We start from the raw sequence: 26,466 nt of genomic DNA, 5'->3' as shown, positions 1-26,466 counted from the left end.
GTCAACCTTTCAATTCTCCCCCTTCTTTATTTTAGTCAAACTTGAGCAACTTTTCACGGAAAGAATGGTGCTTGATGCAATTGATAGATTACATACGAGGGCCTAGGACCTTGATGTCCTTGCTAGAAGCTTTTTATCGTATTGGAAAAGATACTCTAGCAACAGTCTTGGTCCATATGTGTACTAGAGCCATCTGTGAGTGTTTTCCATCTATTTCGAAAGACAACACTATTGTGCTTTTGCTAAGAGTGGAGATTCTACTGTGCCTAGTGATTATCGCAGTGTCATGATCGGCCGCTATTTGGCCAGAATTAATAGGTCTGTTTTGGAGTATGAGCTAACTCGTTGGGCCGAGCAGGTATGGACACAGAGCAATGGGACAAGCTGGTTTTATGAATGGGTACGCTGCCTTGGACCACGTATTCATTTTGAGAGCCTTGATTGAGGAGGATTGTGTGTGAGGAAGGAGAATATATTGCTGTTTTGTGGATTTTACAAAGCATTCGACACCGTGCCATGAAGAAGACCTACCAATAGATTTCCAGAGTTTGGTGTGCTCGAGGAAATGAGATAGGCTATATACACTCTTATGACTTAGTCCCAGTTGGCTTCCACAGAAGTTTACCCATGCTTTCCTCTTGCAGTTTTGTTCGTTTATATGGGGACTCCAGCAAGCATAGTATGTGGTTGTTGGAACATGAGGATTAGCTTGTTGGCACTCCGTCTGGCCGATCTGGGGCCATGGCCCAACTAGTCAATGTTGCACCTTACAGATTGATGGGTCCTTGCAACACTGCTGTTGGGTTTTCCCCATAGGCTCATTTTGTTTGGTGAGAAGTATGCATGCTTTTGTAACTAAGTTGGCGAATCAATATGATTACTTTTTGTGTAGATATGAATTGTTTTACATCCAGTGATATATTAAAGTTCACGGGAATTTGGGCAGTAGAGCACTATAAGAATAGCTGGACATAGTGCTGAGCGTGCTAGGAACAAGCGCACAAATAAAGATGGCATCCTTAGGCCTCAATTTGAGTTATTTAAGCAAGTTTTGTTAAGTTGTTAATGTTTTGTCTGTTTTGGATAGGAACCAAACAATCCGGACATTTGTGTAAATAGGTTCTCGGGATGCAGATTCATTTTTTTGTGCTGCCCACTTCCCTTCCTTTCTTGCTGCTGCTCTGACTCTTGCTAATACATTACCTCCCTTTTTAAGTTGTAATGCAGCGAGCTCATTGATTATCCATACCTTGGTGCCTTTTAAGTGATTTTTCCTGGCTCATTGCTGTTGCATGCTTTCCCTTAATTGCAAGGTCCCCATTATCCACAAAGGGTAAACTGCCTTCTTAAGCTTTTCCATTCAAATGTCTGAGCCTATAATGTATTCATCTTTCCTATTGTGGTTTGAGTCTAGTTCTTGGATAACCCGCCAATTCTAATAGTCTTTTGGTTTGCCTGCACTCTCTATTCTTCTCTATGTGGAAATGACTTCAGAAAGTAACTGATTAGTTACCTGTGCAGGAGTCTTGTGGGTTGCACCTGCTTTTTGGAGCTCCTCTGTTGTGGTTTGTTGCTGTTCTTTCTGAATCTGAAGCTGTGCTTGTAATGTAGTGATCTTTTAATCCTTGGTGGCCATGTCTGCTATAAGGATAACCAGCTCAGTCTGTATTTTTCTGACCTCCTGGAGTAGGTATGCTTCCGAGGGAGATGTCTTGCAGGGCGTCGCAGGACTAGCAGTGCCCCGGACGCTACCTCAGCGGCAAAATACATGTCTTTAGCCATGTTTGGTTGATATGCCCCGGGAGAGCCTTAACAGACCCTACAACAAGCATACCCGTTGCTTAAGCTTAAGCAGGGGTCCTGCTTCTCTTCTTATAACTGCCCCTTGCTTCAAGCAGGGCCTTTGCTTCAAGCAACCCCAGTGCTTTGGTGACGACTTATAGATGAGGATGATCCTAAGGTTGCCCATGTCATAAAATGTGCGTGTTGTGAGAGAGATCAAATTTAATGTCTTCAAAAGGCCAAAATGCCCCGTGAGACCAAAAGGCTACGTCCATGTGTGACTCTAGTACAATGCCTAGGGAACGTATAAGTAAACATAAATGAGGGTACCTAGAGTGGGTAGGAATGTAAGCCTACCCAACATCCTCATCATCATCATCATCCCTTAATACATCATCTCAAAACATTTGGGGAGGGGTACAATCACATGAGAGCTAATGAGGTGTACAATGGAGAAAGTATACAATGGTGATCATCTCATGAACTCTGTGATGGGTCTCTTTAGTATGGCCTCAATGTCCTCCATAGTCAGCTTTATGGGAGGGCATGCTCGATGTCGTGCAACGATTCTCCATAGCTTCCGATGTAGACCTTGTCTACGATGTGAAGATCCTCGCATTGCCAGGTGTCGTGAGCGGCCAAGCTGGATCAAGAAGGATGCCCAATGAGGGTGTGACTGGGTAACATGTGGTGGGCCATCCCGAGTAGTCCTCTGTAAAAAGTAGTGATCCGCCTGTGTATGGATCCTCTATGTGTAGGTCCTCTGCTACCTAAGGGTAGTCTCCTGAGTCTACACATCTCCTGCAAGAAGAGGCCTAGGCACCTCTGATCATAGTATTCCATGATGTGGGATAAGGGGCCAAAGCCCTCTCTGAATAGGCAATGAAAACGCGCGTGGATCTTTTAGTATGTTGTGCACTGGCAGATATAATGCTGCTCTGTCTCTTGCTCTCTCTGGCAAACCTGGCATAATCTCTACTCTGGGGGTATACCTCTGTATAGGCCAGTCTCTTATCTCCAACTGGTGAGATGAGGTGCGTAGCTGACCAATAATAGATCTAATGCCATGAGATAGATGGGTGTCCATATACCTGGGGCGTGAGATAAACCCATGGTCTGTCATGTGGAGAAGATGTTCTCGATAAAAATCCATCTTCATCCCCAACTCATGTGGCCAAGTCCTCCCAAGTATCCAGCTGAATGAGATCATGTTTGACAATGATCTAGCATGAGCCTCTGCTACAATCGGTAGTGCACTCATCGCAGCTTTGAGAATCTCATGTGACACTGAGGCTTTTACCCGATCAGCTTGGAGATCATGGATACAAGTGGTCGTCTCTCTATGGATCTCCATCCATCATATGTGCGCCCTGATCTTCTATGATGATCCAGGCCAGGTCCCCATATCTGCACTCCATAAAGCATGGTAGACGTGACCAAAATGTCAAATAGCCATAGCTTAGTGCGTGGGCTCCTGAAACTGCAACTGTGAACATATCCTCTCTAGTCCTCTTAATGGTGCATATCCCCTCGTCAATCTCGCCTTTGGAGTACCTCTCATAGAGAAAGTACGTCCACTGAATACAACACCAAGATATGCATAGGAGTCTACATACTTTACTAGCTCTTGACCATATGTAAAAATAGGTGCTAGTGGAGTATGTAGACTCCTATACATATCTTGGTGTATACTTTCTCGCCTCTGGAGTACCTCTCCTAGAGAAAGTAGGTCCACTGAATACAATGCCAAGATATGTATAGGAGTCTACATACTCCACTAGCTCTTGTCCATATATAAAAATAGGTGCTGATCATCTGACCCACTGTGCTGTAGTATTGAATACCATAACCTTGGTTTTGCCAAGGTTGATGGAGAGCCCACTATCATGTGTATAAGCATGTAACGCATCTAGAGGTCTTTGCATACCCTCTGGAGTCTGAAATAAGCACAATATCATCGGCATAAAGCAATAGAGGTATCCATGTACTTGATAGCTTGCCCCTCTATCCCGTGCAATCTCATTATAGTCAGAAATCTCATCAATATTCAATCCAAAAAAATTTGGAGAAAGTGGGCATCCTTGCTTCATCCCAATAGTAGAGTGAACAGGCTGTGAAAGACCCTCTTAATGTCTGTACTCTCATACAGTGCCGTGATACCCCATACAAGCTCCTGTGGGACTCCCAAGTCATCTAGTCTCTTATGTCAATCTGGCTCTCGAGACTGTGTCGAAGGCTTTGCCAACATCCACAAAGCTACAATAAATCATCCTCCCATGTGTTGTGCCCTCCACAATGATCGCTCTAAGCGTATACATATGATCAAGAGTAGAGAATGCCCTCTTGAATCAAGCCTGCCCTGAAGCTCGTAAACCCTCTCTCTTTGGCCGTTTGCTCAACACAAGCACAAATATAGATGCATATAGCTTGGAAATGAGTGGCCAATCATGATAGTGCAATAGTTAGTTGGCAGGGTCAGATCTCCTGGCTTGAGTAGTGGTACAATCGTAGATGCACTCCAAGTCTCTTGAAACCGCTCACATGGCCCTATTGAACATGAAGGCCAACAAACCATCAATATGATATCTAGCAAGTATGAAATGCTCTGCCACTATACCATCATGATCATGTGCCCTCCTTGTGTGCAGTCTGTCAATGGCTCACCTCACCATCTCTTCATGAAGAAAGTAGGATAGGGCTCCAACAGGTCTGGCATGGTAACTACTCTGCTATTGTCTATAGAGAGGATGCATATTGTGTCTATGTCTCAGTAGAAGTAATGATTGGAGAGAGTGAGTGTTGTCCAAAGAGTCACGAAGCCTCCCTATAGCGTCACAAACCGGTGACGTGGCATGACCCCTAGAATGGGCAGCAGAGAAAGGTGCAGCCGGGCAGTCCTGAAAAATGCGGAGGAAGGCTGACGTGGCAGCAGCGTACGGACCCCCGCAATTTGCGGTGCAATTTACGGCGGATTTTACGGAGCTGTACGGTCTGCTTTTTGCCTACGCAAATCAGGGCTGAATTCTACGCAATATTTTGGGAAAAATTGCTTTATGTTTGAGTTGCTTTATTTACCAAGCAATGGCTTGAGAGATGATTTGTTTTTATGGCAGCTCTTGGGGCTCTGGTTTTAGCAACCCTTGTAAACCTTTATAAGTGTGGGCAGGTCTCCCACTCTGCAGAGCATCTGGACGCAGAGTCTGAGAGTGAGACCCTCCCACTCCCTTGTACTTTGAGCACAGATTTGAAATACTGAAAGGTGCGCCAGTCTTTGGGGCCAATATCTCTAGGCATGGAACTCCGTTGGGCGTGTCGAATTAATTGTGAACTATGAATTGTTTTGAAGTGAATCTTTGCTGTGTTGCAGTAGAATCTTGACTTGGAGTGTCCAAGTTTGTTACAGTGGTATTAGAGCGCGACCAATTTCTCTTCTATCGGGAAATCCGATCCTTTTCTCGCAACACTTATGGATTCAAATAGAGATCAGTCGACTTCCTCTGCATCCGGGGATGCGGGAAGAGATCACGAAGAAGATTCTCACGAGGAGTACGGCTCGCATCGGCCTACTCAGGTGGAGATTGAAGAGATGGAGCGTCGACGATTGGTTGACGATGCAACAAAGATGATGATAAATTTTGCGAAGGACCCAAACTTTTCAAATTTTTTGACCCAGACCTCCTTCGACGAGGTGCACTCACAGTGGCGGCAAACCATGGAGCCACCCCTCAAACCGGTAGTCAAACAACCTCCTACTCCGAGGATGTTTATAGAGCAAGAATTGGAAGAGGTGGTTAATACACGAATTACCCAGCTTTTTGACGCGAACAACAAAGCCAAAAAGCACGACAAAAAGCAGAAGAAAGGAACTGACTTCCCAGGTTATTTGGGTTGTCAATCTGCTTTTGCCTCGGCAAGAAAGCAGAAAAAGCATGTCAGATTTGAAGGAATATCTAGTAGTTCTTCTTCTTCTTCTTCTGCAGTTCTTCTAGCTCTTTTGACTTGAGCGAAGAAGACAGGAAAGGGAAAAAGTGAAGCAAAAAGCAAAGCTTCCGAAAGGGCAAGAAAAAGGCAAAGAAGGCTAAGTCTCGCCCAGTTTTTGACAGTTCTACAAAGGACTCGTCTTCAGATAGTCCGGACTTTGATGATCATAGATTTTATGCAAAGAAGAAGAATTTCTATAAAGCCAACCAGTATGACTTTCTGGAGGATAAAAGCAAGAAAGTTCGAGAATTTAAAGAAGGTGGACAATCAATTAAATTTGACACTTTTCCTGGATTCCGCAATGCTTCAAGGGCTTCGGCCTTCATACAACAGTTTGATATAGCTTTCCTGGAGGGCATTACTCTGAGCACTCCAAGATTCGGAGGGCTACCTCTCACTTCAAGGGAAATGCTCGAACATGGTGGTCCACTCTTCTATTGAACAAGAAAGCGCCAGTTAAATGGCTGAAATTTAAAAGGCTTTTAATTTCTTCTTGGTTGACTCGGGAGTATGAACGCGACATACGAACTGCTTGGAACCATGTTCGGATGACCAACTAAGATACCTTGGACGCATATTGCAAGAGATTTTGGAGCTCTTTTCTACCCGCTCCTTTTTTTCGGAAAAGAAAATCCTTCTACTAGTCAATGACAACCACCTCTACAAGAGAGGGCTACAACAATCATAATGGGGAGACTCTCCCAATGAAAAAAACAGCATATGTACAATGAGGCTAAATCAAGAGATGGGAGGAGGGAAAAGCCACACAAGTGGACGGTAGTGCCATCTGAGCACACCCTCGACCGTGGCGAAAAAAGGCCCAGGATGCCAGAGTTGCAGGAAAGCCTCTCTGAGCTCCCGCATGCGGTCGGAGCTGCCCTGGAGTCTCTCGAACTGTCCTCTGAGAGTGTGGATCAACTCTAGCGAAAGATCTTGAACAGTCTCTGTTGGTGGTACAGGGCGAGCCTCACAGATGCGGAAGCAGAGGGCCCGCCAGATGAACCAGAGTGTCAGGCCGCTGATGAGCTCCCAACACTCCTCTCTCTCACTGCACCACTCCTGTGGAGTAAGCTATGTAGCAGGCTGGAGTGTAGGTCGATCCCCATGCATCACTATATTCTGCTGGTGGAGGATAGCTCAAATTGAAGTGCTGGGCCCCTGAGAGTGGACCAAGCAGCTGCCTCCCAAGTGTACTGCCGAGCTGTTGAAAGAGCTGGCATCAACCGAAGTACACGAAGCCACACCTGCTGTGCCAAAGGACAATCCCAAAGACAGTGACATTGACTCTCCACAAGATGGTCACAAGCTGCACATGCAGCTGAGAGACCACTATGTACAAGCCAACTTCCAACTGCTGTAGCTCGGTGTGCAACCAGCCACGGGAACAAAGTGACTCGCCTCGGCTGTCTTGAGTCCCACATCTCTCCCAAAAAGTTGCCAAGAACTCAGCTGTGAGACCCTCCTCCTGCCAATGAGGTGCTGCAGCAGGAGGGGCCTCTCTCTGCGCTGCCAGTGTGTGACGTGCCAGTTGAACAGTGTACTGAAAGAAAGGGACACCTGGATGGTCTGTTGAGGAGAAAGGGTCCCTTCAAAGCCACTCTCTAGGATCCCACTGTACTCGTGCCAGTGGACAGCTCTCCCAAGCCCCCAGTCTCCAGTGGCCAGTCTCAAGAGCTGCTGGGTCAGGATCTATGACACAAGTCTTCCCACAGATGCCCACCACTCGGATCCTCTGAAAACAGCACTCTGCCACCTGTGGGGCCTCTACTGCAACTCGGTGTAAGCGTCCCTCACCCTGTAGCTCAAAAAAGTGGGAGGGTATAGTCTCTGAGCAAGCCCGGAACTGAGATGAGAACCTCAAGTCGCGTGAAGGCCCCCATCCATCTGGGTGCTGCTGACTCGAGAGGTGTGAGCCACTGAGCTGGTACTGCCTCTCAGATGTCCTGACACATGCTCTGCACCCCTCTCATGCCCTGTAGTTGAATGCCCTGAAGCTCCTCTGACAAGCCTAAAAATTAGAGCCAGTCACCTAAAGTGCGTGCTGGACCCTCTGCCATGAGACCCTAGGAAACATGAGGCCGACTACCGACCAAGTGGCCTCTCTGAGTGCTAACCATAGTGTTCCAAACAAGGGGCTGTCTCAGGCGCTCCACCGTGCAAGTAGGCTGACGCTGCTCCAGGCCTCTCCGTAGTTGCTCCCAAGATTGGAGTAGACTCACAGCGAAGCGGTCCTCTAGTCTCTTGCTCAAGCCAACTCTGCGCATCTCTTTGAAAATCCATCTAGTCCAGGGTCGCCAGGGGCCTCCAACCTGAGGCACCCTAGCACTAAGCCGCTGAAGCAAGAACTTCTTCCAGAGCTCCTCTGCTGGAAGAAGTCCTCTGACGATAAACTTCCCAAGAAGGGCTTTGCTTTGCTGTGCCGTGCCGGGTCTATGATCCCCAATCCTCCCTGAGAACAAGGAAGAATGATGACTTGCCATGCCACTTTGGCCCGGGCTATCTGAGTGTCACGCCCTGACCAAAGGAAGTTCCTGATAAGCCTTTCTACCTGGCTGATACAAGAACTCGAGAAGGTCCAACAAGAAGTGATGTACCACATAGTAGCCAACAACACCTGGTTGGCCATTATAACTCTGCTTGCCAAAGAAAGTCGTGCGGAGCTCCAATGTAACAACTTCCTCCTGATAGATAGGAGCAGGGGAGCAATCTGCTGCTCGGAGACAAGTCCAAACCAACCTGATAGCCCAAGTACCGAACTGCAGTCCCTGGGGGGATCCACCTCAAACCCTCACCAGGCATCCAATCAGGCATAGGAGCACTACCAACCGAGAAAACCACTGTCTTTCTCCAGTTGATCAGTGCGCCTGATGCACAACAAAAAGTCTCAAGAGCTTGCTCACACTTGTGAAGGTTGGCCTCTTGGCCATCCAAGTACAAGGCTGAGTCGTCTGCAAACTCAACGTCCAGTAGCTCATCTCCCCGAATAGGGAGCGCTGAGCCACCTAAACCATAGAACAGAAAGAGGAAGGGGGCAAGAGGGCAGCCCTGTCTAACCGAACGTGTGAGCATGAAATGATTCCCTCTACCTCCTGAAAAAAGTACCTGATTGTGTGCCCGTCTGTACAAAGCTGACACCCCTCTGATCCAAGCACCTGAGAAGCCCATCCTATGTAGAGTGCCCTCCAAAGAGTCCCAGTCAACTCTGTTGTAGGCCTTCTCAAAATCGAGAAGAAGAATCACTAGATCCTCACCACTAAGCCGCGCGAGGGCAGAAGCCTCCTAAAAAGTAAAGATGTTATCTAGGATACTACGCTCCTTAACAAAACCTGTCCGTGTCCCATGTATAATGCTCTCTAGGAGTGGCTGAATCCTCAAACGTAGAGCCTGGCAAGAATTTTGTAGGCTGAGTTGAGGATGGTGATGGGGCGCCACTGTCGAATCTCATCCAAGGAGCCACCCTCCTTGGGAATGAGGTAAATCAGGCCCTCACTCATGCTGCCAGACATCTCTCCTGTGTGCAGGATGAACTGAAAAGCACTGCAGAGATCTCTGCCAAGCAAGTCACAATACTCCAAGAAAAAGCTGGGAGTCAAGCCATCCTCACTTGGACAGCTACCATGGGGGAGTGCTCTAAGAGCCATGTGTAACTCCTCTAGCCATAGTTACAGGGGACGGAGGGGACGGACCCTAGGGATGAGGGACGTCCATTTCCGGGACGGGGACGGGTGGGGACGGCAGGGGACGGACGGAAAAATGGCTGCCAAGTGGGAACGCAGGGGACGGGAGGGGACGGCAGGGGATGGGAGGAGACTTTTTTTAAAATTTGAAAACCTGATCATTTCTAGAGGCTAGTTTCTCTCTAATAGACATATGTTTGAACTTTGAAGCGCCCCAATGGCTATAAAAGCCACCCTTTGGGTCCTCATTTCTTGATGTTTTATTAGCACATTTGCGTCTATATGACTCATGTTCTTTGGTGTATTTAGTGTAAATTTGTGGTCAAAGTGATGCTCTATGTGTGTGGCATGTGTATAGGTCAAAAAATGCCAAAAAAACTCTAAATTGTTTTTTGCCGTCCCGACCCCCGTCCCCGTTTCCTGACTTTTGCCGCCCCGTCCCCGTCCCCGTTCTCGACCTCGACCCGCCGTCCCATGTAACTATGCCTCTAGCTGAAGAGGAAGCTCAAGCCTCTGGCGCATCTCCTCAGTCACAAGACAAGGCATCTGTGCCCACACCTGCACGCATGTCCTTTGGATCTAAAGCAACTGACCCGCCAGGGCTCCTCAATTGGCTGACCTTGGCATGCGTATGCCGGGGTCCCACTGCCTCAAAGGCGTTTTCACTTTGGCACCCACTTGGGTCCACTGAGATACCTGCCCACGGAAAGCAAACTCATGGCGCCTCTCCTCTGTGCTGACGAGCTCCTGGCGAGCCTGCTATAATTGCTCTACCAACCAAGGACTGTCTGGATGTTGCTCCTGCATCCTCTGCAAGGAAGCAACGCCCCGTCGGAGACGTTGCTCCCCTCTCGCTGCAGCCAGACGATCGAAGACTCCTGAAGAAAGAATCGACTAAGCTGAGCAAGTCCTGAGGCCACTCTGTCAGCAGGACAATCTTGCATGTCTACGCTCTCTGTCAAAAAAGCCTCCACTCACTCTCTGAGCGCACAGTCTAGCAAGACCCTCTCACGGATGCGTAGTATCGTGCTCCCCCTCCTCTGCCTATTAGTCACTGTAAGGATCAGTGGAGCATGGTCCGAAAAGAAAGTCCCTGCCAAAATGCTAACTGTCCCACCCAAGTCACAGAAGTGGTCACTAGTGTAGAAGCGATCTATCCGAGATAGATTTACGCCTCCCACTCTGCGGTCCGAACGAGAGAAGGCCAGGCTGTCTGGGGGCCTCACAAAGCTGGAATGCTGCCACACATTTGAAACCCGAAGAGTCAATACAAAACCTCTCCCAAGCTGCCAGCTCAACTCCATGCACAATAGTATGGCTACCACCAATCCTGTTAGAGGGTTCCTCCAACATGTTGAAGTCATCCCCTATGCACCATTGTTTTGCCTACGGTAGAGACTCAACAATCTGAGACCAAAACTTTGCACATGCACTCGCCACATTGGGCGCATAGATGTTCAGAAAGCCCACGAGACAACCCTGAACCTGCATAGTGATCCACTGAGCCCTGCCTGGCACAATAATCCCTCTGCCCACAATGGCTTGCTGCAAAGAATCCGCAATAGTCATACATACCCCGCCTTGGATGCCTCTAGGTCCAATTGCAGCTGACCAAAAAGTCTCATATCGTCCACGCAAAAGCTGACCACAACGTCTAATGTGGCTCTCACACAGATGATGCTCCTGTAGCATAAGAAGGTCAATCTTTCCTCCCACAAGGCATCGCTGAAGCTCCTGGCGCAGTCGGCCCCTTTGACATTGAAACTGGGGCCCACCTAATCTCTGTACGTTCCATGAGACGATCCTCACGGGGAGCGTGAGAGAGCTGATGCTACCGCAGCAGCTAACCGTGCTATCTTCGAGGCATGCTTGGATGGGGAGTAATCCGCATCCGATCGTCCTCGAGATAGGCGTGACTGCAAAGATTTGTCTAGCCCAAGCCCAAGTAGACCGAGCCATGCGTAAAGCAACCTCCTCTGTCCAGCAGTCCTCATGTATGTGTACATAACATGTCGGACTCTCCGTGTCAGCAAAAAAGTGAACCACAGTGTGTCTACATCCTGCTGCGTCTGGAGGTGTCACAACAAACTTGGCCAATGGCCACAGAGTCTGAAGAAAATCTGTAACCCCTAGGTCTCCCATGTGATGAGAGAACTTTAGGGCCTGTGTCTGCAGCCACTCCAACACCGAGTCTATAGTCCACTTAGCCTGGTCCCTGCTGCATAGGGGAAAAGAGAAGCCAACCGCTGAGTCCAAGGCCTCTATCCCCCTAGCTGCAAGGAACAGTACATGAACTCTGAAGCAGGCTGTCTCATGGTTTGGTGAGGGGTTGCCGAGAAACGGTGTAAAGCCGTAGGCAAAAATTCAAAAGATGACGAATGTCGAAGCTCGTCAGACCACGTGGAACTGCTGCAAAGGGAAACGTCTGCACCAGAAGAGGGGGTTGCAAGAAAGGGCGTCCCTCTCTCGCCAAGCGACTGGTGGCAAAGGTGTTGCCAAGAGATCTCCTAGCAGCCGAGGAAGGCCTTGCCCCCTGGGACGGCTGCGGGGCTGGGGCGGAGGAGGTGAGGGAGCAGGGGACCGAAGGGGATCGGCAAAGGTAGGAGGGAGAGATGGAGAGGCAGAGGGAGGAGGAGGAGGTGGGGGGGCGGAATAGGGGGGAAACCATGGAGGAGGAGGGGCTGTCGAGGGTGAGGCTAAGGTGGAGGCTGGAGCAGGGACCTCGTACTGCTGAAGAGGGTCGAAACGGTTCCCCGTGGGAACCCACTGCTGCTGGGCAGGAGTCTGAGGACCACTCTAAGTGCCAGGTTGGTGCGGTGGCCCCTGCCGTCGACCACGAACCTGCTGCCAGTCCTCCTCCGCTTGAGCCCTTGGCTTGGAGGGTGGCTTGGCCTGCGTACTCTGTGACTCTGGCTGTTGCTGCTGGCCAGCCCTTGAGGGTTGGGGCTGGGCCTGTGGTGTAGGTCGGGGTCTCCTTCGTGGACAGGTCTTCGCAAGATGGCCCATCTGTCGACAAATGAAACACTGATTCGGGAGGCTCGAATACTCCACGCTCTGTCTGAACCCACCCCCACTCACCCGAGGAAGTAGGATGACCTTGGGGAGAGTGTGGGTGTCCCTAACCAGAACACGTACTGAGGGAATGCCGGCCACCTTGGCAACTACTGAGGCTGTCGTGCGAGGTGTCTCTAGGACAGTCCCAATCTTTGAGCCTACCTGGAGAGAAGTGGTAGGTACTCCCTCCTCAAACCAGGAAAGCAGACGGAGATGGGGAGGTCTGCCTCCTCTACCAGAACATCTAAAGCTGGGTCAAAACCATGTCTCCACTGTCGAAAGTGGGCTCGAACTGCGCGGATGGTCGAGGCTCATTGTGTTAACCTTGGACGCCATCCCGGAGGTCTCAAACTCTATCTGATAGTAACTGCGACCGAGGAACTAAACATCCAAGATCTTGCCCACCTCTGCGAGAAGGCGGGCCTGGAGAAGGTCACGCAGCTCTCCTCTGCTGGGTCTGGTGCCAAGAATCTTGCAGATGACGGAAGTCGCTTGAAGGCGTTCCACCTTTGCGGCTAGGCTCGCTTGCTCTGTCGGAGTGAGAGCAAGTCGAATGGTGGGCTCAGCGGGGTTGTGGGCGAGGGGACTTCATCGGAGTCTTTCTATGGCGGAGCTTGAGCCTCCATCTGTGTCTGCTGCTGTGGCAGAAAAGGAGTGGAAGAAGTATTTCCTCTACAAAAAACCCCGATTAGCACTGTCAAGAATCCAGAACTACCGGAGCAAATCGAATGAAACCTTCAGGGAAGTACTGCAGAGAACGAAACGAGGGGGGGGGCAGTGGGCAGCGAGAAGAGAGGCAGGGATGGGGGGCGCATATGGCGAGAGGCTGGCGATAGGGAGGGGCAGCGCAAGGGGGGGGGGCGGGCGAGAAAGGCAGCGCGCAACAGGGTAGGCTTCCAGCGCTAGGGCGGGGGAGGGAGAGCTAGCGATGGCGAGAGGGGGGGCGATAGGTGCAGGCGAGGGGAGCATGCGGGAGCAGCAGCGAGCCGTTCCACTTCTTGTGTATTTCTACTCGCTTCTTCATTTAAGAAGATCTTGTTTAAAGAACAGATTGAGCGGTTTACCTTGGGACTTCCTACGTAGATCCGAGATCACGCTTAGAGCAAAAGTCAGATTCTATTCAAGAATTGATGAGTCATGCGAAACAGGGGTTTGCCATTCACTTAGGCAATTTGACTTACCCCACAGATGAGATCATGATGTAGAAAATAGAATAGACTTCTAGAAATGAAATTAGAAAGAGAAAGAGCCCCCAAGATCAGAAAGATAAGGATGCACGACCCCGGCTCACTCCTCGGGAGAGAGCCAACTACATCAAAGAGGGGAAGTCTTTTGGATGCGGGGAACAAGGATACATCTCCGCGAGGTGCCCTAAAAAGGCTCAGAAAGAACAAGATGAAGAAAGGCCAGAGAATTCAAAAGCAGTTGAGGAATGTGGACGAAATGGCAAGATGAAAGCAGGACTTGTTCCATATTGCATGGGTACTGATCCAAGCACGACTGATGAGAGTACAGAACTTTGCCGAGCATGGGGCAAAGTGAAAGATCAAGAAGCCCTGATTCTTTTTGATGGAGGAGCCAAGGCCAACTTCATTTCACCTGAATTGACGGCGCGGCTTGAGATTACACCCGATTGGATGGGGCCACAAGCAGAGGCAGTTCTAGCGGCACCCGGCAGGGAGGTAGCCATTACTCTTGTCATTGGCAGATCCGAATGAATTTTGAATGTGATTTGTCATGTGATGTCCTGTGATATCAAGTGATGTCCTGTGATTCCGTGTGATGTGACTGTCGATTGGTACATGTGCTAGATGTGTGTTCCTAGTGCGTGAGTCAATGTCTGCTAAGACAGTTTATGGCTTTTGTCTGTTTTGTAGGCGTAATCGAGGCGATTACAATGCTTTCAAGAGGGGGAGTATGTCACAAACCGGTGATGTGGCATGACCCCTAGAATGGGCAGCAGAGAAAGGTGCAGCCGAGCAGTCCCGAAAAATGCGGAGGAAGGCTGACGTGGCAGCAACGTACGCACCCCCGCAATTTGCGGCGCAATTCACGGAGCTGTACGGCCTGCTTTTTGCCTATGCAAACCAGGGCTGAATTCTACGCAATATTAAAGCAGCTTTTGGGAAAAATTGCTTTATGTTTGAGTTGCTTTATTTACCAAGCAATGGCTTGAGAGATGATTTCTTTTTATGGCAGCTTTTGGGGCTTTGCTTTTAGCAATCCTCGTAAACCTTTATAAGTGTGGGTAGGGCTCCCACTCTGCAGAGCATCTGGACGTAGAGTCTGAGAGTGAGACCCTCCCACTCCCTTGTACTTTGAGCACATATTTAATACGAAAAGAAATACCGAAAGGGGCGCCAGTCTTTGGGGCCAATATCTCTAGGCACGGAACTCCATTGGGCCGTGTCGAATCAATTGTGAACTGTGAATTGTTTTGAAGTAAATCTTTGTTGTGTTGCGGTAGAATCTTGACTTGGAGTGTCCAAGTTTGTTACATATAGTCTTGGTTGAAGAGCATCTGATAAATATCTCTCTCAAGCTGAACCAAGAAATCTCTCCTGTTTCATCGTGTAAGGAGTCAGAGAGGTTACATGATTGCAAATGTGTGATGTCTTCCAAAGCCACCTCTCTTTGTAGCCGATATCTCGTCTCCACACTCATCGTCATACCAACTAGCTCCCAGACCTTGGTCTCGGTAAGCTGAGAGTGGGGAAAGGCTGTGGCTGCCGCAATGAATGAAAGAGAGAGAGAGAGAGAGAGAGAGAGAGAGAGAGAGAGAGGAGTTTGATCACCAGCAGTAGATCCCACGTTTTCCAGTCACTCTTTCCTTTTCATCTTTCAAGTTGTCTTCCTGGCGTAGGTGCCAGGTGGGTCCTAGTTATACTAGGTTCATTGGCTACGATTGGCTCGCCACATATACATATATACGCACCCATTTCGGATAGAGTACGAGAGAGTGATTGCATCTACAAAGGTGGGTGGTCATTGGTCCTGGATCAGTGTCTCAAGGGCCATGAGTTCAGGCACATGGTGAGAGATTTCCCCACCCACCCTCCTCGTCACCCCGAGACACAACCACCCCCACCGCAAGGTTGTGGAGGGTTGGCAGAGGGCCACTTGCCATCATACCTTTCAATGGCCACAGCATGCTGGCGACACCACAGCCATCACCTCGACGACCTGCATTTCACAGGTTTCAGCTACTCCACTAGATTGGCCATTGTTGGACATACCCTCTACCTCGAGACATCCACCCATGGCTCCTCAAGCATCTAGGCTCATCACCATAGTTGTTGCCTCACGATTAGCTATAAAGACTGATTTTCTATCTCTACCATCTTTTTTTTTTCCCAAGAAAAAGATCCTTCTATTAGTTAATGAGAACTGCCCATGGGGCTACAACCACCTCTGCAAGAGAGGGCTATAACAATCATGATGGGGAGACTCTCCGAATGAAAAAACAGCATATGTACAATGAGGCTAAATCAAGAGATGGGAGGAGGGAAGAGCCACACAGGTGGACGGTAGTGCCATCTGAGCACACCCTGGACCATGGTGAAGAAAGGCCCAAGACGCCCAAGTCGAAGGAAAGCCTCTTTGCGCTCCCGCATGCGGTCAGAGTTGCCTTGGAGTCTGTCAAACTGTCCTCTGAGAGTATGGATCAGCTCTAGCCAAAGATCCCGAACAGTCTTTGCTGGTGGTACAAGGCGAGCCTCGAAGATGCGGAAGCAACGGGCCCGCCAGGTGAACTAGAGTGTTAGGCCGCTAATGAGCTCCCAACACTCCTCTCTCTCACTGCACCACTCATGTGGAGTAAGCTCTGTAGCAGGCTGGACTGTAGGATGACCCCCCTGCATCACTATCATCCTGCTAGCTCAAACTGAAGTGCCGGGCCCGTGAGACTAGACCAAGCAGCTGCTCCGCATGTGTACTACCGAGCTGTGGAAAGAACTGGCATTAGTCAAAGAACACGAAGCCACACTTGCTGTGCTAAAGGACAGTCCCAAAGACAGTGACGCTGACTCTTCACAAGATGGTCACAAGCTGCACATGCGACCGAGAGACCACTATGTACAAGCCAGCTCCCAACTGCTGTAGCTCGGTGTGCAACCAGCCCCACTGGAACAAAGTGACTCGCCTCAACTGTCTGGAGTCCCACAACCTCTCCCAAACAGCTGCCAAGAACTCAGTTGTGAGACCCTCCTCCTGCCAATGAGGTGCTGTAGCAGGACGAGCCTCTCTCTGCGTTGCCAGTATGTGACGTCCCAGTTGAACAGTGTACTGAAAGAAAGGGACACCTGGATGGTCCGCTAGGGAGAAAGGGTCCCTCCAAAGCCACTCTCCAGGATCCCACTGTACTCGTGCCAGTGGACACCTCTCCCAAGCCCCCAGTCTCCAGTGGCCAATCTCAAGAGCTGCTGGGTCAGGATCTATGACACCATTCCTCCCACAGATGCCCACCACTCGGATCCTCTGAAAACAGCACTCTGCCACGTGTGGGGCCTCTACTGCAACTCGGTGTAAGCGTCTCTCACCCTGTAGCTCGGAAAAGTGGGAGGGTACAGTCTTTGAGCAAGCCCGAACTGAGATGAGAAATTCCAGTCGCGTGAAGGATCCCATCCATCTGGGTGCTGGTGACTCGAGAGGTGTGAGCCACTCAGCTGGTACTGCCTCTGAGATGTCTCGACACATGCTCTGCACCCCTCTCATGCCCCCTGAAGCTCCTGTGACAAGCTTGAAAATTGTAATTAGCCACCTAAAGAGCGTGCTGGACCCGCTAACATGGGACTCTAGGAAACATGAGTCCGACTACCAACCAAGGGGCTGTCTGAGGCGCTCCTCCGTGCAAGTAGGCTGATGCTCCTCCAGGCCTCTTCGCAGTTGCTCCGAAGATTGGAGAAGACTCACAGCGAAGCGGTCCTCCAGTCTCTTGCTCAAGCCAACTCTGCGCATCTCTGTGAAAATCCATCTAGTCCAGAGTTGTCAGGGGCCTCCAGCCTGAGGCACCCTAGCACTAAGCCGGTGAAGCAAGAACTCCTTCCAAGGCTCCTCACCTGGAAGAAGTCGTCTGACGATAAACTTCCCAAGGAGGGCTTTGCTCTACTGTGCTGCGTCTATGATCCCCAACCCTCCTTGAGAACAAGAAAGAGTGATGACCTGCCATGCCACTCTGGCCCGGGCTATCTGAGTGTCACGCCCTGACCAAAGGAAGTTCCTGATCAGCCTCTCTACCTGGCTGATACAAGAACTCGAGAAGATATAACAAGAAGTGATGTACCACATAGTAGCCAACAACACCTCGTTGGCCACTACAACTCTGCCTGCAAGTGAAAGTCGTGCGGAGCTCCAATGTAACAACTTCCTCTTAATAGACAAGAGGAGGGGAACAATCTGCTGCTCGGGAGACAAGTCCAAACCAACCTGACAGCCCAAGTACCGAACTGCAGACCCTGGGGGAATCCACCTGAAACCCTCACCTGGCATCCAATTGGGCGTAGGAGCACTACCAACCGAGAAAGCAGCTGTCTTTCTCTAGTTGATCAGTGCGCCAGATGCACAACAGAAAGTCTCAAGAGCCTGCTCACACCTGTGAAGGTTGGCCTCCTTGCCATCCAAGACTGAGTCGTTTGCAAACTCAGCGTCCAGTAGCTCATCTCCGCGAATAGGCAACGTTAAGCCACGTAAACCAACTTGCTGTGAAACCAAAAACCTGCTCATCGCCTCAACATAGAACAAAAAGAGGAAGGGGGCAAGAGAGTAGCCCTATCTGACCGAACGTGTGAGCATGAAACGATCACCTCTACCTCCTGACAAAAGTACTTGACTATGTGCCCGTCTGTACAAAGCTGATGTCACAAAGTGATGACGTGGCGGACAGCAGAAACCCTAATTTCTGCCAGAAACCCTAAAATTCCTGCAAACCCTAATTTTTGCCAAAAACCCTAAATTCCGGAAATCGCGGAGGCGGAATATTAATTATTTTTTTTTTTTTTGTTGGAAAATGATGAGCGACGCGAATTTTGCTTTTGCTTTTTTTTTATAAAAAAAAAGAGAAAAGACTCTCAAGAGAGAGAGAGAGAACTGATGCTTTTGATTTTAAAAGCTTTTGGGGCTCTGCTTTTGGGCATCCCTTGTAACCTTTAAATTAGTGGTGAGGGCCTCACTTCTCGGAGCATCTGGACGCAGAGTCTGAGAGTGAAACCCTAACCGCTCTCTTGTACTTTGATGATTGATTAATACAAAAAGAAATACCGAAAGGGGCGCCAGTCTTTGGGGCCAATATCTCTAGGCACGGAACTCCGCCGGGCCAGTGCAAATCTATTGTGATCTGTGAATTGTTTTGAAGTGGTTATTTGGTGCTGTCGCGGTTGATTCTTGACTTGGAGTGTCCAAGTTTGTTACAGTGGTATCAGAGCACGGCCGATTTCTCTTCTACGGGAAATCCGATCCCCGAATTTTTTTCTGCGGCACCTATGGCTTCAGGCAATGATCAGTCGACTCCCTCTGCATCTGGAGATGCGGGTTGGGATCACAACGAAGATTCAGACAGAGAGTATGGCCCGCCTCGGCCTACTCAGGCGGAGCAAACAGAGATGGAGCGTCGTCAATTGATTGGCGATGCAACAAAGATGATGCTCAATTTTGCCAAGGACCCGAAGATGGTAAAATATATGAACCAGACCTCTTTGAAAGAGGTACAGATGGAGTGGCAGAGAACCACAACACCACTCCCGAAACCCGCTCTCAAGAAACCTTCTGCCTCCAAGAAATCTACGAAGAAGGAACTGGAGAACGTGGTTGATACACGGATTGCTCAGCTTTTCGACGTGCAAAAGAAAGGCAAAAAGCACGGCAAAAAGCAGAACAAAGGTACTAACTTCCCGGGATATTTGGGTCGTCAATCGACATTCGACAAAGCAAAGAAACGGAAGAAGCGTGTTCGATTTGAAGGAGTACCCAGTTCTTCTTCTTCTTCTTCTAACAGTTCTTCTAGCTCCTCGGATTAGAGCGAAGAAGACAGAAAAAAAGCAAAAAGCGAAGCAAGACACAAAGCTTCGGAACGGGCAAGAAAAAGGCAAGAAGGCTACATCTCGCCCAGAGACTGACAGTTCTACTGAGGACTCGTCTACAGACAGCTCAGATTCCGATGACGGAAAGTTTTATGCGAACAAGAAGAATTTTTACAAAGCCAACCAGTATGACTTTCTCGAAGATAACAGCAAGAAAGTCCGAGAGTTTAAGGAAGGTGGCCACTCGATCAAGTTTGATACTTTTCAGGATACTCAGATGCTTCGAAGGCTTTGTCTTTTATACAGCAGTTTGACATCGCTTTCGCGGGAGGACGCTATTCAGAGCACTCCAAGATTCGGAGAGCTGCAAATTCAAGAGGCTTTTTATTTCTTCTTGGTTGACTCAAGAGTTTGAGCGAGATATACGAGCTGCTTGGAACCATCTTCGGATGATCAAGAAAGATGCAATCAATGCTTATTGTGAGAGATTCTGGAGCTCTTTTCTACCCGCCTCTTCATTCAAGAAGATCTCGTTCAGAGAACAGATTGAGCGGTTTACCTTGGGTCTACCTACAGAGATCCGAGATCACTGCTTGGAACAGAAGTCAGCTTCTATTCAGGAGTTGATGAGTCATGCGAAGCGGGGCTTTGCCATTCACTCTGGCAGTCTGACCTACCCCACAGATGAGGCCATGACACAACGAGCCGAACAGACTTCTGGGAATGAAAGTAGAATGAAAAAGAGCAACCTAGAGAAAAAAAAAAGGATGCACGACCCAAGCTTACTCCTGAGGAGAGAGCTCGCTTCATCAGAGAGGGGAAGTGCTTTGGATGCGGGAAACATGGACATATTTCCGCAAAGTGCCATGATAAGGCACAGAAAGAACAGAATGATAAAGACGACGACAGGTCTGAGAGTTCGAGAGCAGCTGAGGAATGTGGCACAAAAGGCAGATAGAAAAGCAGAACTGGTACCACATGGCGTGGGACTTGCACCGAATCAAATGAATGAAAGTACAAACTTTGCCGTTTTTTTTTGGGGCAAAGTGAAGGATCAGGAAGCTCTTTTGAAGGAGCCAAGGCCAACTTCTTTTCACTTGGAATTGGCGGCTCGATTTGGAACTACGCCCGACAGACTGACGCCACAGGCGGAGGTAGTTCGACTGGCACCCGGATGGGATGTTGCCATTACACCGAGCATTGGCAAACTTTGTTTGCAATGACAGGGGTGTTCAGGGCACGCGAGTGACGTTCTACTCGGGATCCCTTGGTACCACAAGAACTACGCCGTGGTTGACTACCGGGCCGAGAAAGCGACTTTGATACATAAATGAAGGGCTTAGAGATTGTACTTGATGAACTTCAGTTTTCTTACTCATTCTTTTGGGAGAACTGAACGATAGATAAAAGTTGAATATGTTTTAACTTGAAGAAAAGAACGCCAAGATTTTTTTTCTCCACGCTCATGCCGATTGCTTTTGAGAGGACCTGAAGATCATACCATTGATCTGATATTTGGAAGCACACCACCGAATCGGCCACCTTATTGTGTGAGCCGAGTACAGAATGAAAAGATTATGAACTCAGTGAAAGATCTCTTGGAAAAGGGTCTTGTCCAGCTTAGTACTTCACCGTATTGCTCTCCAGTGTTGTTGATTTTGAAGAAAGACAGATCTTGGAGAATGTGCATCGATTATAGCACTCTCAACGAAATCACCATCAAGAACAGATTTCCGATTCCTAGGATCGATGATATACTTGACAGGTTACATGGATCCTCGTGCTTTAGCAGGATTGACTTGAAGAGTGGATATCATCAGATCAGGATAGCGCCAGGAGATGTCTACAAGACAGCTTTTCGGACGACTTTTGGGTTATTTGAGTTTTTGGTGATGCCTTTTGGCTTAACCAATGCTCCTGCGACATTTAACCGGATGATGGATAGGATTTTTCGAGAGTACAGGCTATTTGTTGGCACTTTCTTTGACGACATCATTGTTTTCTCCAAGAATGAGGCAGAACACAGAGATCATCTGCTTCAAGTCTTTCAGGCATTACGAGATCACAAGTTAGTGATCAATGCAAAGAAAAGTGAATTTTTCTTACCAGAGATACACTTTTTGGGGCACATTGTGTCAGCAGCAGGAGTGCAAATGGATCCGGCCAAGATAGAGACTATCCGTGATTGGCCCGACTTGAAGAATGTCCATGAAGTTAGAAGCTTCTTGGGACTGTGTTCGTACTACAGGCGGTTCATACGAAAGTTTGCAGAGGTTGCTTCCCCTTTGCATACCTTGACACAGAAAGGAATACCTTTTTCGTGGGGACCCACAGAGGTGACTGCCTTTCGGACATTGAAAGAGAAATTGACTACAGGACCAGATTTGACTTTGTCGGACTTGCAGAAGTCATTTGAAGTATTTTGTGATGCTTGTGGTCGTAGTCTGGGTGCGGTCTTGATACAAGAAGGCCATGTCATAGCTTATGAGAGCCGTTTGTTCTCTAGGCCGGAGATGACAGCACAGATCTATGGGAAAGAGCTTTTGGCGGTTATCCACGCTCTTACTCAGTGGCGGCATTACCTACTCGGAGCGGATTTTACTGTCTTTACAGACCATCAGAGTTTGCGCTACTTCTTGTCACAGAAGCAGCTTTCGGAAAAGCAGATGCGGTGGGCGAACATCTTGTCACAGTTTCACTTCCAGATTGTCCATGTGCAGGGACAGAAGAATGTGGTGGCAGATGCTTTGTCTCGGAAACCGTTGGTTCTGGCTATTTCCGCGATACATCATAGGAGCTTCGAGGATATGGTCGATCAGTGTGCGACAGATACAGATTTTGCAGATATTTTCACACGGATACGGGATGGGGAGACAGTAGCTGGATACTCCCTTCGGGAAGGCTACTTGATGAAAAAGACTATGTTGTGCGTTACACAGCCGTTGAGGGAAAAGGTTATGACTGATTCCCACTGTCCACCTTTTACGGGTCACCGCAGCATTGCTACCACCATGAAAGGGGTAGAGAGAGATTTCTTTTGGCGGAGACTGAAGAAGGATGTGGAAGAGTTTGTGCGCAGTTGCTTGGTATGCTAGAAGGTCAAGTTTGACAGGCATAAGGCACAGGGATTGTTACAGCCTTTACCCATACCCACCCGCCCCTGGGAAAATATTGAAATGGATTTCATTTTTTTTTATATCCCGAGAATACAGAATGATCACGATGATTTTCCGATTACATGGCACGCCTGAGACGATTGTCTCCGACAGAGACCCCATATTTATGAGTTTGTCTTGGAAGGCAATTTGGGAGAACATTGGGACGCGGTTGCAGTTCTCGTCATCGTTCCACTTGCAGACTGACGGGCAATTTGAGATTGCCAATTCAGTGATTTTAGATTTATTGAAGTCTTGTATCTTGCATCAGAAGACTCAATGGGAAAAGAACTTACCTTTGGTGGAATTTGCCTACAATAACACGATACACTCTTCGACGGGGAAGACGCCATGTGAGATTGTTGAAACTGCTGCGAAGGTTCCATCCTTCCTGAGCACGAAAGATTAGAAATTTGAAGCGGATGAATATTCGCGAGATTTGGATACGGCTTTTGCCAAGGTTCAAGAGACTTTACAGAAGTCTCAAGAACGACAGAAAAAGGCAGCGGATCGCCATCGTCGCGACTTGAAACTGAAGGAGGATGATTGGGTGCTCTTACTTTTGAGAAGGCACGCCTAAGAAAGAAACAGGGAAAGGAGAGGCTTTTTCCAAAGCTTAGTATGTGATACTACGGACCTTTCCAGATTACTGACAAGATAAATGATGTCTCCTTCCGATTGAAACTGCCAGATACTTGGAGGATTCACAATGCATTTCATGTGAATCTCTTGAAACCTTTTAAAGGTGATGTGCCTGATGATGGGGAGCCTGATGAGCAACCCGAAGTGGAAGAAAACGAGGAGATCCTTGTTCCTGAACAGATTTTGGCACATAATGATACGAAGAAAGGTAAAGTCCGAAGGCGGTTCTTGGTTAAGTTCAAGAACTTTCCTGCATTTGATGCGAAGTGGATGGAGGAGGAGGACCTAGCAGATACTCCTCGGATTGTGAAACTTTACCTCGATGTTTTGGTTTAGCATAGTCTACTCCAAACGGAACCCAGAAACTCAGCTTGGCCGAAGATCTGGTGCAGTGGGATGCACAAGAGGGGAGTTACTCCGCTCCTTTGTCAACAGATGCCTCGATTTTGATACTAAAGTCACTGATGTCTCTTTGAGCTTCAGGGATACTGAGAGCTGACAGTATTCTGCTGGATGACTTTATGAAATGGAATTCCTGATAATGATACTGATTTGTTCTTGACTTCTTGTGAGTGCAGGAACTGATGCCGAAATGACTGCAGCATTTTGGTCTGATTGATCTCGAATAGACATGGTTGCAATAGGGGTTAGTCAATCGGACATCGATGAGGTCTCGATTGGACCTAGATGTGATTGCTAGCTACATTGCCGATAAATCATGGTCTAAGATCCGAATGAATGTTGAATGTCATGTGATGTCCTGTGATGTCTGGTGATGTCCTGTGATGTCATGTGATGTGACTGTCGATTTTGTACATGTGCTAGATGTGTGTTCCTAGTACGTAGGTACTAACAGTCAGTGTCTGCTAAGACGGTTTATGGCTTTTGTCGGTTTTGCAGGCGTAATTGCGGTCGATTACAATGCTTTCAAGAGGGGGGTATGTCACAAAGTGATGACGTGGCGGACAGCAGAAACCCTAATTTCTGCCAGAAACCCTAAAATTCCTGCAAACCCTAATTTTTGCCAAAAACCCTAAATTCCGGAAATCGCGGAGGCGGAATATTAAAAAAAAAAAAATTTTTTTTTTTTTGGAAAATGATGAGCGACGCGAATTTTGCTTTTGCTTTTTTTTAAAAAAAAAAAGAGAAAAGACTCTCAAGAGAGAGAGAGAACTGATGCTTTTGATTTTAAAAGCTTTTGGGGCTCTGCTTTTGGGCATCCCTTGTAACCTTTAAATTAGTGGTGAGGGCCTCACTTCTCGGAGCATCTGGACGCAGAGTCTGAGAGTGAAACCCTAACCGCTCTCTTGTACTTTGATGATTGATTAATACAAAAAGAAATACCGAAAGGGGCGCCAGTCTTTGGGGCCAATATCTCTAGGCACGGAACTCTGCCGGGCCAGTGCAAATCCATTGTGATCTGTGAATTGTTTTGAAGTGGTTATTTGGTACTGTCGCGGTTGATTCTTGACTTGGAGTGTCCAAGTTTGTTACAGCTGACACCCCTCTGATCCAAGCATTTGAGTATCCCATGGTACGTAGAAAAATCCCAGTCAACTCTGTCGTATGCCTTCTCAAAATCAAGAAGCACCACGGAGCCGCGCGAGTGCAAAAGCCTCCCAAAAAGTAAAGATGTTCTCAAGGATACTACGCTCGTTGACAAAACCAGTCCGAGTCCCATTTATAATGCTCTCTAGAAGTGGATGAATCCTCAAACTCGGAGCGTTGGCAAGACTTTTGTAGGCTGAGTTGAGGATGATGATGGGGCGCCACTGTCGAATCTCATCCAAGGAGCCACCCTCCTTGGGAATGAGGTAAATCAGGCCCTCACTCATGCTGTCAGGCATCTCTCCTGAGTGCAGGATGTACTGAAAGGCACTACAGAGATCTGAGCCAAGGAAGTCGTAATACTCCAAGAAAAAACTAGGAGTCAAGCCATCCTCTCCTGGACAGCTACCACGGGGGAGTGCTCTAAGAGCCGTGTGTAACTCCTTTGCCTATCAGTCACTGTAAGGATCGCTGGAGCATGGTCCGAAAAGGAAGTCCCTGCCAGAATGCCAAGTGTCCCACCCAAGTCACAGAAGTGGTCACTAGTGTAGAAGGGATCTATCCGAGATAGCTTCACGCCTCCCACTTTGCGGTCCGAACGAGAGAAGGCCAGGCTGTCTGGGGCCTCACAAAGCTGGAATGCTGCCCCACACATTTGAAACCCGGAGAGTCAATACAAAACCTCTCCCAAGCTGCCAGCTCAACTCCATGCACAATAGTATGGCTACCACCAATCCTGTTAGAGGGTTCCTCCAACATGTTGAAGTCACCCCCTATGCACCATTGTTTTGCCTACGGTAGAGACTCAACAATCTGAGACCAAAACTTTGCACATGCACTCGCCACATTGGGCGCATAGATGTTCAGAAAGCCCACGAGACAACCCTGAACCTGCATAGTGATCCACTGAGCCCTGCCTAGCACAATAATCCCTCTGCCCACAATGGCTTGCTGCAAAGAATCCGCAATAGTCATACATACCCCGCCTTGGATGCCTCTAGGTCCAAATGCAGCTGACCAAAAAGTCTCATATCGTCCACGCAAAAGCTGACCACAACGTCTAATGTGGCTCTCACACAGATGATGCTCCTGTAGCATAAGAAGGTCAATCTTTCCTCCCACAAGGCATCGCTGAAGCTCCTGGCGTAGTCGGCCCCTTTGACACTGAAACTGGGGCCCACCTAATCTCTGTACGTTCCATGAGACGATCCTCATGGGGAGCGTGAGAGAACTGATGCTACCGCAGCAGCTAACCGTGCTATCTTCGAGGCATGCTTGGATGGGGAGTAATCCGCATCCGATCGTCCTCGAGATAGGCGTGACTGCAAAGATTTGTCTAGCCCAAGCCCAAGTAGACCGAGCCGTGCGTAAAGCAACCTCCTCTGTCCAGCAGTCCTCATGTATGTGTACATAACATGCCGGACTCTTCGTGTCAGCAAAAAAGTGAACCACAGTGTGTCTACATCCTGCTGTGTTTGGAGGTGTCACAACAAACTTGGCCAATGGCCACAGAGTCTGAAGAAAATCTGTAACCCCTAGGTCTCCCATGTGATGAGAGAACTTTAGGGCCTGTGTCTACAGCCACTCCAACACTGAGTCTATAGTCCACTTAGC

At 48.6% G+C, this 26,466-nt stretch overlaps 1 protein-coding gene across 4 annotated transcripts in view; it reads left to right on the top strand.

The window, feature by feature from the left end:
• LOC147465742 (S-adenosyl-L-methionine-dependent methyltransferases superfamily protein) overlaps positions 1-26,466 on the top strand; it is a 135,478-nt gene that overhangs the window by 64,338 nt on the left and 44,674 nt on the right. The window lies entirely within an intron of this gene.

The sequence above is a fragment of the Adiantum capillus-veneris genome, chromosome 1 (assembly GCF_014529385.1).
Source record: "Adiantum capillus-veneris isolate H3 chromosome 1, ASM1452938v2, whole genome shotgun sequence".
In the NCBI taxonomy this organism is placed as follows: Eukaryota; Viridiplantae; Streptophyta; class Polypodiopsida; order Polypodiales; family Pteridaceae; genus Adiantum; species Adiantum capillus-veneris.
Note: the sequence above shows the minus strand (reverse complement) of the source record. Positions and strands in the feature narration are given on the sequence as shown.